At 29.8% G+C, this 19,578-nt stretch overlaps 1 protein-coding gene and 1 long non-coding RNA gene across 4 annotated transcripts in view; one reads left to right on the top strand and one right to left on the bottom strand.

Moving 5' to 3' along the window:
* Window positions 1–19,578, top strand: part of LOC122523000 (TOX high mobility group box family member 3-like) — a 380,641-nt gene that overhangs the window by 44,668 nt on the left and 316,395 nt on the right. The gene's annotated exons all lie outside the window — the stretch shown is intronic.
* On the bottom strand, window positions 9,073–10,495 carry LOC122523044. Its single transcript, XR_006305231.1, has 3 exons — window positions 10,420–10,495; window positions 9,723–10,085; window positions 9,073–9,643 (listed from the first exon to the last, which is right to left on the bottom strand). It is a non-coding gene; the product is annotated as an uncharacterized LOC122523044 (long non-coding RNA).

Below are 19,578 nucleotides of genomic sequence, written 5' to 3'. Positions count from 1 at the left end.
TAAACCCAATGACTTATGACGGACGACATAGTTTTCATGGAAACATTTGCATTAGAAAGAGAGGAAGAGAAATAGAGAGTGAAGCTTTTTGCGTATGTGTGTTAATGCATATACGTATATGTACATGGCATGAGCTATTAATTAATCGTGACTTAATTATGGCTGGCAGGGATCTTGTTGAATTACCAACGCAAGCGTATGTATGTATTTGTTGTACATATATATATATGTAAACGTAATGCCACATACAAATACATATATACATATATATATATGTACACAGAGAAGGTATAATACACAAAGAGCATACATAATAGTGGCCCATTCGTTCTCTTTCTCATTCTCTCTCTCTCTCTCTCTCTATCTCTCATTACGTGTGGCTAACATAAGATTGCATACACGCACGTGTGTGAGAGAGAGAGGGTATGGATGTGAGTAAAAATCTTCTTACGAGAGCTATCAAAGAAAATGTTATTCTCTCGACAAAAGAGAAATAACGAAGAACGCAACACAAAAGGTGGCCTGTCTCAAACCGGCTGTGTGTTTCACGTTCAAAAGAGATACATCATATATACATATATACGCGTATATATAAAGGAACACATGCAGTATGTATATGTGTGTGTGTGTGTGTGTGTTTGTACGAGAAAAACTTGATGTATGTATTTATAATCGAAATATTAATGATCGTTTGGACAGGTTTTATTTATGTAATTTAAAAGAAATAATTTTAGATGTTCTATACGTATTGTGAAAAATGAGAGTAAAAATTTATAGGTGGTGATATGTATTGATTTTTCATTTTTTTAAATAATTAATGAATTAAACGTGTCGTAGAGTAAGTAGTTTTTGTTTTATGGTTTTCTATCGAGAAACTTTTCAGTTTTCTATTTGTTATATTTATGTAATATTATATGCATATAAGTTTGATACTTTTAATATTTATAATTTTAACGCGTAGAATTGGGCCAAAACTATTTAAGTAATATTAGAATTGAATTTTATTCGTAATATTATTTTTTAATTTGTCAAGAAATTTGTATAAATAATTTTGTATATATGTGAGAATAATTAAACACTATTTATATACAGAAATATAAAAAAATTTGTTGCATTTCTATATGAATTTGTTAAAAAACAATCTGTTACTTATGTCGAATAAATAATAAAACATTTAGAGAGAAAGATAGATCTACAAAAATATTTCTATTTCCCCGTTTTTAACAAAACTTTTTATTTGAAAACTTTTCCCTTTGAAATATATCACATCATCCATATTTTAGTTTTATGTTCTAAAGTACTTCAAACAACAACTACAACAACAACAACAACAACAACAACAACAATCTCAGCTGTGGTGTTAACAATAATAATACTTATAATAATAAATCATGATAATAAATTAATGAGACAGAAGAATCATAAAAATTCAAGGAAAAATCTTTCCCCTTTTCTACTTTATACTCGAGTAATAAGGATTTCTTCTATTACTATTATTATTTTTCTTTTTCTTTTCTTTTTCATCATCTCCTTCATAGTAGTTTTATAAATGAAAGTCTCAAACACACATACACACACACATATACATAACAAGATGAAATTCATTTTCCCTTAAAGGATACAAAAAAAATCATTCTGTGAATAACGATCAATGGACAGATGTTAACTACCTGAGTATAGAATGGGCCCTCCTCCTGTCTACTATGATGTTTTATGTATGAACGTATACAGATATTGTGTGAAATGTTAGATAATAGATGGTGCGCACAGATGTGTGTGAGTATGTGGTGTTTGGTGAGATCGAGGAGGATAAGAATGAGAAAACCCAAACTTAAAGGGTCTAATAGTTATACCTGGTGTTGTTAGAGGATACTAAAAACATCGTTGTGTTGGAATTCCACCCGTATTCTATCCTCCTTTCTTTTCTATTGTATTTAAAAAAAAAAAACATAGAGAAGTTTCTTTTCTCTTCGAATAGGGGGAAAAAAAAGAAAAAAAAAATAAACAAGTATCCAAAAGATCTTAACTTGTATTTCACATCCCTAACAAAAGTTAATATTATACGAAAATTTTCCCCTATTGTGCGAGACCGCACGTGTTTTCTCTGGAGAATCTAATATATTACATTTTATTATATAAACTATCTATTCTAATATATTATATTTAATATTTCTCTTCTTTTTTTTTGTATTACGAATTATATTTGACCAGGTATGAGATGATATAAATTAAAAAGATATTTACAAAGAAATATTTGTTTTCATTTTAAACATACTCAACACTGAACTAATCTCATTTTCATGTCAACATTATTATAAACTTAACAAAAATAAGATAAACTATCCCTTATATTTAAATCCAATGTAATACACATCAATAAATAATTAATAATAATTTATGTTGTTATCTACAAGTTTCTCACCATTTAAAAACCATATATACAATTTATATAACATATCAATTATAAAAAAATAAATCATATTTAACAAATCATTCTCATTATAAAACTCACGTAGATTAAACATAAATAAAACTATTATTTTTACGATTATTATGTACTCTATCTCTCTCTCTCTCTCTAATTGCGTAATCTGAAAAAATACTCAACAGTAATAATCCGATCTAATATCATCAACAAAGTCAACAAAGAATGTAAGTAAACGAATCAAAGCTATTTTCTATTTCAATCTATTAATACACGTGTGTGTGTGTGTGCGTTTATGAATGTATATATGCGTATGACGTGGCATGTGTGTGTGTGTGTGTGTGTATATATAAATACACATATGTGTGTACTCAAGTACAAACATGACGAAGCGTTTCGTTCAACGGAAAATGATGAGGGGGTAGAAGGGAGGAGGTGGTAATAGGGGAAGAAAAGAAGGGGGAAAAAGGGGGAAGAAGGGGAAGAAGGGAGGGGAAAGTACTTGGAAAGAACTCGTTCTTGAGTTTTAATTCACTAGAGACCTTTGGACGATTCACTATGCGACTTTATTGTGTGAGAAATAATATATTAGATTGTTAGTATAACGCAAACGGGGTGGGTTGGTGGGTATTAAATAAGGTACAGTAGAAAAAAAAAGAAAAGAAGAAGAAAAGAGATCATCATAATAATCATCATAATCATCATCATCTAAAAACTTCCGCTTGCCTTAAGCCACCCGATTAGGATCGTAATGATAAAAAATTGTTAAGAGGATTTTACGCTTCGATGAGAGAGAAATAAAAAAAGGGTAGGAAAGGGAGAAGAAGAAAAGAAAAGAAAAGAAGAAAAAAAAAGGGAGGGAAGTAAAAAATGTAATATCGAACGTTTTCATTTGACGCGAAAATTAGAGTGAAGTATTTTTTTTTTTTTTTTCTTTATTCTTTCTTCTTCTTCTTCTTCTATTTTTATATATATATGTATATGTATGTATGTATGTTATAAATCGTCTTAAAAATTCTTTGATGCGTGTGATTCGTTTTGTTCGAAAATTGTCGAGGATTTGAATTATTATATAAGAGGGACGACGGGAGAAGTGAAAAATGTTTTATAATTGATTATACCCCCTTCTTTGGAGATATTTTTTTTTTCTTTTTTATTAGATACTTTTTTCTTCTTCTTCTTCTTCTTCTTTTTTTTTTGGATCGTAAAATTGTAAGCCTCGGAATTTTATTACTATTTAAAAAAAAAAGAATACAAGGTAATAAAAAAGCAGAGAATAGATAATTGACTTTTTGAAATCAATTAGGAACTTTTTGCCCATTAACTGAGTATAAAAAAATATATATTAAATAATTAATATGACGCAAATCGAAATAATGGAATAAATCATACGCGCTCTCTAAAAATAATCGAACGAGAAAAAATATATTTTGTTTATAAAAAAAAAAAAACAACGAGTAAGACGAAACTCTATGTTTGATTAAAATATTTCAAACATTTGTATTCGAATAAATTGAGAAATAGTTGAAACATGTTTAAAAAAAAAAGAAAAGAAAATATACCTAACGGATCGTAACAAACTAAAATGAAAAATAAAACAACGTGATAGGATAGAAATGAAATATAAAAAATAAAGAAAAAAGAAAAGGATTAAAACATCATCTGATCGAGAAAAAAATTTCGAAAAATTAATTAAAAAAAGCTAAAAAAAAAATAAATAAATAGAAAAGAAAAAGAATGAAATTTTGTACGTCGTCTCAATTTAGTTAGTATAATTTTAAACAAATCCTATGGCGTGTTTTATTAATCGTCTAGGCTCGTAACGAGTTAACGTGGGAGCGACGGCTGCGAGAAAGCAGTCGAGCAGCTCGATTCTCATTCCAGATAGGAGGCCAGACAATCGGTTTTGTTGTTTCGAGCTGCCCTCGGACAGGCCACACTAATACATACGTGTTACAACACACACACACACATATATATCCTACCACAAATTCATATATATAGATAGATAGATAGATAGATACATAGAACAGTCACGTATATCTCACTCTGGTGTTGAATCGTTTCCAACCTGTCCAAAAGAGCCCAGAATTATCGTCAACAACTTTATTACCCTTAAAAAGTGCCATACAACCTCCACCAATTCACACGTTTTCACACCATCGATCATTTATCGATATTTTTCATCAAATTTAAACTTACCGACAATTATTATACGAGAAATAACGTAAGAAGATATGTTGAGTTTTTTTCTTTTTTTTTAAATAGGACTCCGATGTTAGTATATTTGTATATTCTATTTTTATTTATTTATTATTTATTTTATTATTTTTTATTATTATTAATTTATATATATATTTATAATTATTATTTATTTATTATTTATTATTTTATTATTATTTTATTATTATTAATTTATATATATTTATAATTATTATTTTATTATTATTTATTATTTATTATGAAATTTTGTATTTATTATTTAATTATGAAAGTGGTCTAAATTATACATTTCTTGTTTCGAGATATTTAAAGGATTACATTTAAATTAAATGAATTCTATATAATATTGAAATAACAAACACAATTTAATTTCATTTCGTTTCATTTTTAACAATATCGTGAAAATTACATTGAATTCATTTAGTTTAAAATAATAATTATATTTAAAATAACTAATAAACTTATTTTTTATTAATTTTGACTACTATATATGTATATATGTGTGTGTGTATATATGTAGAGGATTTTTTTTTTTAAAAATAGCCCTCTGTTAATTAAAATGATATTATTCTTGTTTTTCTGTATTTCTTTTTTGTAATTGAAGAATGATAATCATGATTGATGTACGAGGTAGAAGAAATAATAAGGAATTCAAATTAGTCTTATTAATTAAAATGAGAGTTTAATCTTTTTGAATCAAGGAACGATGATCATAAATTGAACCGATGCTAATTGATATGAAAAGGGCCTGAAGTTATTATACGTGTTTATATATGTATATATAGATATATATTTTACATTTTCTTTTTTTTTTCTCTCGTTTCTTTTTTAATATGAATTATTTCACAATTTATTTTTCTATAATGAGAAATAGTAAACCACATATATTCCTTAATTAGAGAAGTCGCGTATATATTTTTCGTTGTTGAAATATATTTTGATATATTTGTGGGTTGTAATTATTTTAATAAATTATTTTTCGTATAACGTGAGACACGAACAGAGAGAGAGAGAGAGAAAAAAAAAGAAAATTAAATTATTATATTTACGTTTTTTCCTCTTATAAAGAGAAATAATTAATTTGATTAAATTCAAAAAAATGAAAACAGAAAAAAGAAGATATAAAAAAATAATATGCAGCAGCAAACAAAAACGTATAATATGAACATTTTCTATACTTAAATTTACTCGAATAAAATCACCGATTTCCTAGCATATACAAGTCGAATTGAACCCCGAGAATTGGTTTAAAAAAAAAAAACATAAAAAACGAAATGAAAATATGAGGAGAAAAATAAAATGGCGTAAAGAAAGTCATCCTTCCATGTTTCTCTCATTAAAGCTGTTAAACCAAGAAGAGAACAGACGTTAGAAAGAAGGGGGGTTGAGAAAGGAGGGGGCGGGTGAGGGGTGAAGCAAAAATAAAAAAAATAAAAAGAAACTTAACCATATTCGAGTGCTATTTCGAGTGCCACAACGGAAAGAATTATGGTGTTTCTTGTACGAGAAAAAGTATCTCTTATATTTTTTTTTCCTCTCTCTCTCTTCTTATTCGAAACAAAGAATAAAAAGGAAACGAAGAAGAAGAAGAAGAAGAAGAAGAAGAAGAAGAAGAAGAAGAAGAAGAAGAAGTAGAAGAAGAAAGGTTAGGGGAATAGGAATCGTTTTCTTTTATCATGGTGAACGTGGCTTCTTTTTTGTCTCCTTTTTTGTCTTCTTTTTCTTCTTCATCCTCTTCCTCCTCTTCTTCCTCTTCTTCTTCTTCTTCTTCTTCTTCTTTTTCTTCGTATAAGCAACAACGATGAAACCGCAAAACGCTCGTTTCTCAGAGAATTCGAAACTCCCCTCGTTTGGTTCTCGTTATACACAGGAGAAGGTATATAAGGTAGTAACATAACGTCTACCTAATTGGTATCCTTGTTCTGGATTACTTGCTCGATGGAAATCGTTATAGTCTGTTTATCTCCTTCTCTTTTTCTCTTACACAAACATACAAACACACAAATTCACTATCTTTCCCATCTATCCATCTCTCTCTCTCTCTCTCTCTCTCTCTCTCTCTCTCTCTGTCTGTCTGTCTGTCTTATTTATTTCGTAATAAATAATTTAAACGATACTACATATCGAGAAAGAGAGAAAGAAAACCATTCAACATCATCACTTTATCATTATATCTTTCTCATAATTCATCTCGTCAAATAAAATAAGAAAAATTCAAATGAAACCCATTTTCTATCTGTCTCATCTCATCGGAATTCAACTCTTCGAATCATTTTATTAAGGGAATATTAATTATCGATATATTGTATGGTATTATTGAGATTATTATTTTTATTTTATTTAACAAATTATTTATTAACGTTATATATATATATAAGTCAACTTGTTTTTTTTTTTAGAGTTATATAGTCATTCCAATTTCAAACATGTCAAGATAAATTAACGACGAAGACTTATGTTTGATCATTTTTTTTTTTTCTAATTACCAGGCTAACTCAGATCACATATAAATGTATGTATGTACACATATACATACATACATATATATGCATTTCTATAGATTGCAACATACACTAATACATTAATCAAAGAAAACAAGGTATCTTTTGTCCGAATAATGGTAGTGTCATTTTCGTTGATTAACTGAAGCGTAGAAAAATAGAAGAAGAAGAAAATGTTGGAAATCAATTATCGGGTTGATATTATCGATACAACGCTAAATATGTAAATATGTATACGTGTACACACATATATATATATATATAGAAATAGAAGAGACAAATAGAATTGTTGAAAACGAAAAAAGAAAAACAAATTTTAACAATATTCATTCTCAAATATATTTACCAATGAAACCCTGGGAATACAAGAGACGATACAAACGTCGTGTTTGATATAAAATGCTTGTAAAAATATCTGCGGGTAATCAAAAACAAGAATGTCGTACCAATAATAATAAGAAGAAGAAGAAAAAGAAGAAATAAATAAATAAATAAATAAATAAAAGAACGAATGGGTTACGCATTCGTGTTGTTTCCGTAAGACGGCGCCGGGTGTTGTTGTTGCGTTTGTTCTGGGCACGAACTTATCAAATTGCAAGTCATTCGAATAAATACGAAGAATTCCGATTAACTTCTCGGCCAGGTAAAATGAAACACGTTGTTGGATGTAGTAGTAGGACAAGGAATCAAAAGAAAGGGGAAATCCAGCAGCAGCAACAGCAGCAGCAACAGCAGTGTTAGGGAAGAGAAGAAAAGGGTATATATGATGAATGGGGGGAGGGGGAGGAGGGAAAGGGCTCATTTACGACGATACACTGTAATTCGTTATAACGTTTATATAGTCGACAATAAACATCATCGTCAGCTTTCTAATACCTCGACGAATGCTTCTTGTCGTGTCGTAGGCTATTTCGACGAAGGTAATGCGATTAATCTGTTACCAGAGAGAAACAAGAGGAAATGGATTTGTAATTCAATTTCAATGACGAACGAACACCGAACGAACGAACGAACGAACGAACGAAGCAATGAACGAACTAACTAACTAACAAACTAATTTACAATATTAATACAATTGAAAATATGCACATATTCTTCCCGCGAGCTCGATAATTTTAATTAAACGATTCAAGAAAGAAACAAATATAACGGAAAGAAGAGACCAAAGAAATTATAAAATTAGATATTTCATATAATATTATATTTCTAATTTGAAATATGATAGAACCTCCCATATCCGTACCCTCATTATTTGAATACCCTAATATTGAACTACCCTAATATTCGAATAACCGTTTCATAGGGATGTTTACATACTATTTTATATACGCGATGATTAAAACGTGCCTATCTTCTCACATCAAAGTATACAACAAGGATCATTTGATATACAAAAATAATATCATTTTACGTAATTATATTTGTTCGAAAATTAAATGTGAATTAGCTGTTAGAATAGATATGAAAATCTAATACATCGAAACAAAATATTCATTTAATTTATTTTTACATTAGAATAAGTAAAGTTTAATATAAAAGAAAGTCATTTTGTTTTATTATTCGAAAATACTCTTATCCGGCCATTTTTGTCTCTCCTCCCCATTCCCCCTATTAATACGAATAAAGAAAAGCTCTGCCGTACACATCAAATTTGCGAAACGAGTTTTAAAAAGATGCGAGGAAACAAATAATTCTAAAAATAATAATCCAATCAATTTCACGAAAAAAGATTACGTTAAGAATAAATAAATTCTATATTCGTTTATGTTTGTTTGTTCTAAATCAAACTCGATGGCTTCTCTCCTACCGGCTAAACTGTTTCTAAATTGTTTTTCTTTTTTTTTTTTTCCTTTTTGATTTTACACGCATATAACTCCCTACCCTCCCCCTTCCTCCCAACCCCCCTCATTCTCTCTCTCTTTCTTTCTTTAAGTCGGCGAGTTTCTATCGGTGTTTGGTAGATGGCGCCATGGAAGTTGGGAAAGATAGCAAATCACTAGTTACATAGCGAAACGGGAGAAACAAGAAAGATAATTGAAATATTAACGAAAGAAAATGATAGAGAAAATGTTCACGTAGGACTTATTAAAAAAATTCTAATTATAATATGAACTTCGTTTTTACTGTTGTTATCCTTGATACTTGATTAAAATCACTATTATCATAGTTATTACTATCGCTACTAACTTCTTCACTTTTACCACTCACTACTACCACACAACCTTACTGACACTACGCCACCACACACAACACAACCACCACTACCACTACCACACAACCACCCCATCGACACACTGCTACGATATTCCCACAAGTTTGACACCAACACAATATATCACGAGTACACTATTCACATAATATAGTAATAAAAAAAAAAGGTAAAGGATAAGGAAAAAATATGAATTTTTAAAAAGCCCGCTTCTTCGATGGAAAATCAAATTTTGTTGCTCACTCCTGAATACAATTTCTGATGTAAATCAAATTCGTTGATCATCTTAAAAAGGGAAAGAAAGAAAAAAAGAATAAACAACGGAAAAAGTTAAAATAAATAAGGGATCGAAATATAAACTTACCGGTACGGAGAGATAACTCGAAGGAACGAAATCCAGTTTATCGAGAGAGAACACGTGCCGTTTTCCGGTACACGCACCGCGTTTAAATGAACTAACGAGACGACGACAACACTTTTATCTAAACTCCTTCGTTACGTCAAAGATTAAATAACCTCTAACGTTAGAGTAGAGATAAATTGTATTACCCACTAATGCGTATAAGAAAGAAGAAAATTAATAGAGACACGCGTCTCATTCGGTACTCCGAAATTTCTTCTCTCTCTCTCTCTTTCTCTCTTACTTTTTTGATTAATCCGTTATGATCGAGATACGATTTTCGACTCGTACAGTTTTGTCACACTTTATCCCGTACTCACGAATACACTTGACAAATATTATTAATATTACTATTAATAATAATAATAATAATAATTATAATTATAATATTAATAATAATAATAATTAATACGAATATTAATAATATTAATTATAATAATACAAATCACACGAATATAAAATAGAATACGATATTATATCGAAACTATTTATTTTCACAATCCGTTCTCTCACTATTATTCGCCAATGAAAATATATGTATATATCGACGTTATATCGAAAGAAAACAAATAATATATATTATGTTTTAAAGGAGGTTAGGACGACACGTTCGAGTTCGAGGTTAGTCGCGATAAAGTAAGAAAGTACGCAAAACACTCACGACGTCCGGCGCGAGAATGAGCAGAGGAGCGCAGACTGGCGGTTATCGCTGGTGGTGGGGATGGCGGCGCGCGCTGTTGCTTAGAGTGGGGGAAGGAATCGGCAGCGCCACGCCACGGCTGCTCGTTGCAGTAGGAACGGAGCGGGGCGGGGAGAAACACTTCTAGGTGAGGTGAAGCACGACTGGTGGTAAGGGAGGGGATAACGCTCAGTGCTGCAACAAAAGGTTTTGCACCCCTGTCTGATTATTTCTTTTCCCTCTTAATTTCTCTTTTCGTTATAACGAATCGTGCGCGTACAATTTCTTCTTCTTCTTCTTCTTTTCTCTTCTTTCTAATATTTCTCAACGTATTCACGTATATTTAAGAGAAAAAGAATTAGACACATAAGGAGTTTTCTTAGCTATTTAACGTAAATATGTACATACGTAAATTAAATACTTACTTATATACATAAGTATGTATATTTCTACTTATGAACCTAATGGATTTAAAAGCACGAGACCTGTAATCTTGGAATCTCTCTGTTCGTTCAGCGTGTCGACTTCCTTCCTTCGAAGGTGCTCGTAAAGAGAGCAAGAGCGAGATCGTTTATCGTCAAATCGGTAAATACATACATACATAGATAAATAGAATAGGTAAGGTATTTACGTCTCAATTCGTAATTCATGAGAGAGTCCGGAGGAAGGTTAACGTGCCGAGTGAAAACCGCCCGGGATGGAAACAACGTGTGAGATCGAGAGAAATACTCGGGGGACAAAAAACATTATCAACAAACCAGTCAGTCAGGGTGTGTTTTTCTCTTTTCCTACTTTTTTTTTCTTTTTTCTTTTTATTCACGCGTTTGCCAGAGGTGTTACCCTGAAGGATGGAAAATCATTTTTCTTTTTTTCCATCGAATGAAAACAAACGCTTGGCAAAAATTAAAAAGGAAGAAACTGTATTAGGCACGCTTTCAAAATCTCTTGCACTTGTCCCAGATTACGATGGAGTGGGGGGGGAGCTTTGGGGGAGACTTAAATGAAAGAAAGTCAAAAATAAAGGGATGAAAAAAAGGAAGAAGAAGAATAAGAATAAGAATAAGAAGAAGTTGAAGGAAATACGCTGGGTGGTGTGGTGGCCACGCTCAGCGACGCTTTACGAGATCCCCGAGCGATAACATTAAATATGGCCCCGTTTATTTATCACTCAAGAGTCCAGTTTGTTTTAGAAATACTCGGGATTGCGTGTATACATATAATGCCTACATCTGTTGGCCCAGATAAGAAGAAGTGGGGATGTAAAATGGAGGGAAGAGAAAAGGGGGAGAAAATAGAAAAAGAGAGAGAGAGAGAGAGAGAGAAATAACGAAAAAGTGGGGAGACTAACATGAAAAGAGAAAAAGAGAGTTAGAAAGAGAAAGAAAAAGAAAGAGAGAGAGAGAGAGAAGCAAGGAGGGGGAGAAAAAAGAGAGTCATGGATGGAGGGAGAGATTAGTCATGTTTCATTATTAATACCACGCTTGCTTGAACGTCGTTCGAGCAAGGTTTATCTTGTATGCGATACGATTTTTAAAGGCTATAGAGATATCATAAACCTTTCAGTTTCTCTTTATCTTTATCTTTATCTCTCTCTCTCTCTTTTGTTTATAATTTTCTATTACAATGATATTTGAAATTGAAAATTTAATAAATCTTTATATTATACTTTTGAAATGAATTAACAAAGAATGAGGGAAAATATTTCGAAGAGAACGACTAACTTTTTGAACATCGACGAAGACACACAACACACACATATATATATATATATATATATATGAAATATACATAAGTTGGCCTTCGTGAAGGAGCTTTAGCAATGTTATGTGCAGCGCATGCACTAACACACGAACCGTCCTCTTCCCTCCTCTTCTACCTCCCCCTCCTCCTCCTCCTCCTCCTCCTCCTCCTTCTCGGATATTGTAGAAAAGTAGGACAACGCCGAGCGCGGGGGTATGAGGGTGGTTGGCATAAGGTTCATAAAGAGCCGTTACCTTTCTGTGAAAGGTGCCTTTAATTTCAGAGGCATTCCAATTGCACTTATGTATATTGAAAGAACCAGCCGTAGTTGCAACGAAGCAGGAAAGATAACGGAGATTATATGCTCCCTCCTCTACGACAATGTATTCTATCTCTAATAGATATACATATACATATATTATATATATATAATAGAAAGAGAAAGATAGATAGATAGATAGATAGATGATGTAAATTTGTGTCTATATGCAGGAAACACACACATACATTATTATATATATATGTAAATACGTACGAATATGCATAAGAACACGTATGTATATATGTTTGGATAGATTTCTCTATTGTTAAAGAACTAACTAAAAAATTCATTTGTGTCTATTACTAACGGTACAAAAATCCGATTGAACTTTTTCTATTTTTAACCTCGGTGAAATTCGACAGACCGAAAATACAGAGAGAAATATATATATATACACATATGTATAAATATTTATATATATATGTATATGTATCTATGTATATGTGTGTGTGTGTGTGTATATACGTATATATTGTTAGAGCATAATCGCGATCGAAGATAGTTTATGTCGCGTTTATTCGGTGTTTCCGAGCAAGCCACTTTGCATATTATGCGAATACCAAAGCGAAAGATACTCATTGGTTATTGGCGGCTGTTCAATAGGTATCTATCGTTTGACCATTGAAAGCATATCGTTAACAGTTTATGTACGATGTAATCTCATTTATCTGTAATATCCACTAAAATTCTCTCTCACACTATCTGTCTATCTATCTATCTGTCTATTGTATATATCCATCTCTTTCTATTTCATTTTAATATCAAAAATATATTTCATTTATTTTTTCTAGTAATATTTTCTAGTAATTTTTCTAGTAATATTTCTAGTAATATTTGAAAACTTACAAAATTCAAAACACACTTTTTCAATCGTTCTCGAAATATAAAAAGAAAAGTAATTTAATTGAAGACAAACCACCCCCCTTCCCCCCAAAAAAAGGGTCTTTTTCTATTTCTTCATCTATCCATCTCATTATCTTTCACACATTGACACGAAAATACATATATTTCGTTCTATCTTTACCTGTTAAAGATACATTTCAAAACTCAAGAAGAATTTAGAACGCTGTTTGTTCTTTTCTTTTCTTTTTTTCTTTTTTTTTAAATAGATCGAAAAATAGGGAGAAAAGGGCAGATAAAAATAAAACGAATTGAAGTTAATTCGATTTTAAAGGAATAAGAAGAAATAGAAAAAAAAAACACGTAAAGAGATAAAGAAGAGAGAGAGAGAGTGTGTAATCGATTCTACTATGTAATAACTATTTCATAATAAAACGGACACGACACACGACCAACGACGACTGATATGAGTTGGTGGGTATGGAATGAAATGGAATGGAATAAAATGAAATGAAATGAAATGAAATAAAATGAAATGAAATAAAATGAAATGAAATGAAATGAAATGAAATGAAATGAAATGAAATGAAATAGTGTTATACATACGATAGTAGAGAAAGCGAGTGAGAAACAGTATGGAAAGTGAACTCTCTTGTCAGGCACGCGCGAAGAGAGAGAGAAAGAGAGAGAGAGAGAGAGAGAGAGAGAGAGAGAGAGAGAAGTATAGTGGCGTAACGTTTAACGATCGGCCCCCTTTAAAAGCCCCTTTATTATCGATCACTTTCGTCTTGTTCCACGAGTGGGACACTTTGCACAGATTCCATCGATCCGAATCTTTCTTCTTTATACTCTTTTCTCTCTATTTTACTTTTTTATTTTTTCCTTTTTTCTTTTCTTTCCTTCTTCTACCACTTTTTCTTTTATTTTTGGTAAACTTTTGATTAATAGACCAAAAAAAAGAAAGAAAAAAAATGATTGGATCGATCGAATGAGATGAGAATTAAATTTTGTTTATTAATTAATTATTATTTTTTTAATTTATTATTTATTAATTTAAATGTTAGATGTTGTATCTCATATGCACAATTAGAATAATTATTAATTTACATTTTTGTGATTATTTAATTATTAATTTACATTTTTGTGATTATTTAATTATTAATTTACATTTTTGTGATTATTTAATTATTAATTTAATTATTAATTTTGTTTTTGAACGCGATCTATTTGAAATAACATTGATTTGATATTGTAAAATAAATCGTAATGTCGCTTCATTTTTTTTTTTCGTTTTTTTCATTTTCGTATCACGAATAAGATTTCTAAACGTGTACGTTTTCATTACAATTTTATGCTCCGAAAAAAAAATCATTTGGAAATAAATTCATTGAGAAATTTTATTCGTCGCGAGAAGACCGATTACTTTTCGTATTAAAAAAAAATATTCTATATTAAATTACTTCTTCGATGGCGTTAACAACGAACACTCTAATAAATTACCAGAAGTGTGTGTGCGCGGGTAATTTAAAAAAGAAAAATATGAAGTAAAAAAAGGGAAGGAAGAGACGGAAACCGAAAAAAAAAAGGGGAAAAAAAAGTTTCAAAAGAGAGCATCGAACTTTCTCTCCTTCTCTCTCTCTCTCTCTCTCTCTCTCTCTCTCTTTCTCTCCGAATTGAAACGACTTCTCCTGCGAAGCACGTGCGAACACAATGCGTGGATTGTTCAACTTTTCGAGGATCTACACTCGTGTGTGTTCTTCTCTTTCTATATGTATATACATATATATACATATATTATATATATATACATATGGATATACATATAATCGAAAAATGAGAGAAAGAGAGTCGATTGAAGAACTCGTGGAAAGGATGTTTTCGTGATGTCACGCCCTGTTTGGATTTACATCACGCGTCTCGCATCAATGAACTCATTCGCGTTGTAATGTACCAAGAAAAGGAATAAAAATTAAAAATAAAAATAAAAAGAAGAGATGAAGATGAAAAAGAAGAAGAAGAAGAAGAAGAAGAAGAAGAAGATGATGATGAAGAAAATAAAAAAATGATGAAAAAGATGATGACTACAGTCGTTTCATCATAAGCGTAGAATCACTAACACATTGGCGTAAAACCAACGTTAACTTATGCATACAGGGTGTCCCAACTGAAGGAGTCTATAAAAATATTTGATTGATTTACGTAACGATGGATTATATATATTTTTGATGGAGGTATATTTAGATGTATTGTTTTACTCGTAAAAAGTTACTATATAAAAAAGAAAATATATATGTACTTGTGAGATAAAAAATATCGACTATCTTGAAAAAATTCATAGAAATGTGACCTTGCGAGAAAATTTATCTACGTTTATATAAATTTGTACGTATTATATTGTTATACATTTTTCATATCGTTAAAAACAAAGAAAATATTTAAGTGGCCTGTTTCAACTGGGACACCCAGTATATGTGTATTTATGTAAGTATACATAATGATAACGAAAGACTAACTCAATAAGGACACATTATCTCTACACTTATCAATAAATAAATAATCTTTATTATTCACGATCCTATGAATCATTTTAATTTTTAATATGACTTTATTTTTTTCTCTCCATCTTTTTTTCTTTTTTATTTTTTTTTCCCCCCCTAGATATCAATAAATCAATATTTTTTCCGGGATATTTATCAGTCGGCATGTAGTCTTAAATATATAATGATGAAACGTGATAATTCATTAACAAATATATGCATAATTATCAAAAAATAAAAAGTCCTAGTTATTCGTAATTTTCTAATACACATTTCATTCGAAATAATTTTATATTTAACATTTCGTTTTCCTTTCTTTAAAACGTTTAAATATATTTTATCTAAGATATACATATACCCGTTAGGTTACGTATTTGAGTAAACAACACACGATAACGTATAATTTACTGATGTAAGCAATATGCATATTTATCAAAAAACAAATAGTCATCATTATCCGTAATTTTCTAAGTCACTTTACTGATAATATAATTTTTTCTTAATCAATATGTCAATATATATATATATTCTCCTCGAAGATATTTACCCGACCACCATATTTAACTTACGTATAATATCATTCTGAATAATATTTTATTTAAAAAAATACGTATACACTTATCAAAAAAAAAAGGAAAATTCTTACATTACTCATAATCTAATAATTCACTTTTATCAATAATATCGTATCATCTTCTACGCAATTTATTTCTTCCGAATATATTGAACATGTGTGTATTGAAATTGAACATAAAAAATAAAAAAGGATACTAAGAAGAAAAAAATTCATATATTAGAAGTATACATCAACGTAAGAAAATGCTATATCAATAATTGTCGATGATCTCATTGCTATAATCCATATGTATATGTATATACATATACATATACACATATGTTGTTGTAACACGCGACACACGGAGTAAGGTGCCTTTAATAAGCGACCGCAATTCAACCTGTTGCTTTTTAACTAACCAGAGGTAACATCGAAAATCGAGGGAACGTTAAAAAGCTCTTTTCATTATTATTATTATTATCATTATTATCATTATTATTTTGTCAAAAACAACGTTTGGAAATAAGTAAGTCAACCAGTCAAACCAGTTCAAACTTTCGTTACATATTAATTATTATCGTTATAAATGTTATCTTTTTCGTTACATTCAACGAACATTTTCTTTAATTGAAATAAACGAATACATTTTGTACATGCATATATACTTATATATAAATAATTATTGTGATAGGTACTATATATACATTTTACATATATTATATATATATACATGATGACTCATTCATTCGCATGAGTCAAACTGCGTTACTAATTCGAGCAAGTGAGTTTATTTTACTTGACATCTATGTATATGTACACACACACACACATATATATATATACATATATACATATATCTCTTTTTATTCAATTATTTAACAACGTGATCACGATAATGACGAATGAAAGAACGTACAAATAGAGAGACGTTTGATTGAAATAACATTTTTGCAAACGTTATCTCTCTCTCTCTCTCACTCTCTCGATGATATTTTTTCTTTCTTCTTTTATCTTTCCACTTTTTTTTTTATTCTATTGTAAAACAAAACCCATTTATGCGTTATTCATTCGCGAGCGTGGGACGATAATAGCATGGTTAAAGAATCACAAATAGAAAACAATGAATAACAAATCGATTAAACTTCTCTCTCTCTCTCTCTCTGTTTTTACAATAATAAAAATGGGAAGAAAAAAACAAGAAGAAGAAGAAGAAGAATAATAATAAAGGAATATGTTGTATTCGCGTTTCGCGAATTGAGATGAATAATAATAATAATAAAAAAAAAAAAAAAACGATATACATATAATATATCTCGAATTTTAATTTAAATCCCCGTGCACGTAGTCGAAGAATTACGTGCATGTATATTAATAAATGTAATCTAACAAATATATATATATATGCCCAAAAAAAAAAAGGAAAAACACACCGACCGACTGAGAGAGAGAGAGAGAGAGAGAGAGAGAGAGAATAAAAAAAAATGGGAGAATTAAATTTTTCATTAAACCGCGTAGAGAAATTTTGTTTGATAAATTACCTCTTCGTAAAAGGTGGGCGGCGGAGGGTGGTGGAGGAAGCAGGTAGAAAAAAACGAAAAAGAAAAAAAAAAAAAAAAAAAAGAAGAAAAAAAAAAAAAATAAAATAACTCATGCAGGCACGTATGGTATTATGAATTTTTCATTACCCGACGTACCAAATTTTGTTTGATAAAAATTCTAGAAAAAAGAAAAAAAATAAACGAACGAAAGAGAGGAGAACAGTCGCCCCGTCGTCCCGTCCCGTCCCTTAACAGAAAAAAAAAAAAAAAAAGAAAACCAACAAACTCGTACGTTAAAACAGAGATTAAATATTGACGAATGGGGAATGGAATATTTTGGTAAAAAGTAAAAAAAAAAAATGAGAAGAGAAAAAAAAAAAAAAGAAAGGAAAATTTTTCCTATTCAATTTTTAACGCTTTATTATCGAGCGTAATAATCATGGAAACACGGCACAATGTTAGTTAAATCGTGATGATAATAACGAAACGCGAAACGAGATAGGAAAGAACTATGAGAACGGGGGTAGGAAAACGCGAAGAAGGGTGAAGTTGGGGGTGGGAGTTCGTGGGAAGGTGAGGGGAGGTGAGGGGTAGGTTTGAGAAAGACGAGACTTTCCGAAGTGTACTTCTCTTGGCTACGTTACAAGAGTTTCACGATAGAAGTTAATCGTTTGGAATGTATCGTTCGGATTGGTACTAATTAGGAACAAAAGTAGTAGTATTAGTAGTAGTAATAGTAGTAGTAAAAGTAATAGTAGTAATAACAGGAATGGTAGTATAGTAATATAATAGTGTAGTAAAGATAGTATAACGTATGAGAATATTTGTCAACTGACTTACTTCGTTCAATGATATATATCATCGTTATAATCATTATTACCATTATTATCATCGTTATCATTTACATATCTATATTACAATCATCTTCCTTCCATCGTGTTTCTATATGCATGCATCGTATATTTTAATTTTTTAATATTTTTTTTTCCTTTTTTTAATACGAATGATCGTATCAGTTTCTCGTAAATAAGAAAAATTAAAACGAGTAACAAAAAAATAATAATAATAATAATTAATAAAATAATAAATAATCAATAAATTTACATTAGAATTCTTGTTAGACATTGCAAATATGTTTTCTCTCTTTTCATCTTCTTTTTTAATTATACAAATATATAAACGTATTTCGTTATTAATTTGTTATTCGTAAAAATATCAAACACACACATAATAATAATAATAATAATAATAATAATAATAATAATAATCAATAAATTTACAATAGAATTCTTTTGTTAGACATTTCAAATATGTTTTCTCTCTTTTCATCTTCTTTTCTAATTATACAAATATATAAACGTATTTCGTTATTATTTTGTTATTCGTAAAAATATCAACACACACACATAGTAATAATAATAATAATAATAATAATAATAATAATAATAATCAATAAATTTACAATAGAATTCTTTTGTTAGACATTTCAATATGTTTTCTCTCTTCATCTTCTTTTTTAATTATACAAATATATAAACGTATTTCGTTATTAATTTGTTATTCGTAAAAATATCAAAACACACACATAATGAATAATAATAATAATAA

The sequence above is a fragment of the Polistes fuscatus genome, unplaced genomic scaffold (assembly GCF_010416935.1).
Source record: "Polistes fuscatus isolate 324 unplaced genomic scaffold, CU_Pfus_HIC Scaffold6, whole genome shotgun sequence".
NCBI classification, from domain to species: domain Eukaryota; kingdom Metazoa; phylum Arthropoda; class Insecta; order Hymenoptera; family Vespidae; genus Polistes; species Polistes fuscatus.
The sequence above is the reverse complement of the archived record's forward strand: the minus strand, read 5'-3'. Positions and strand labels throughout refer to the sequence as shown.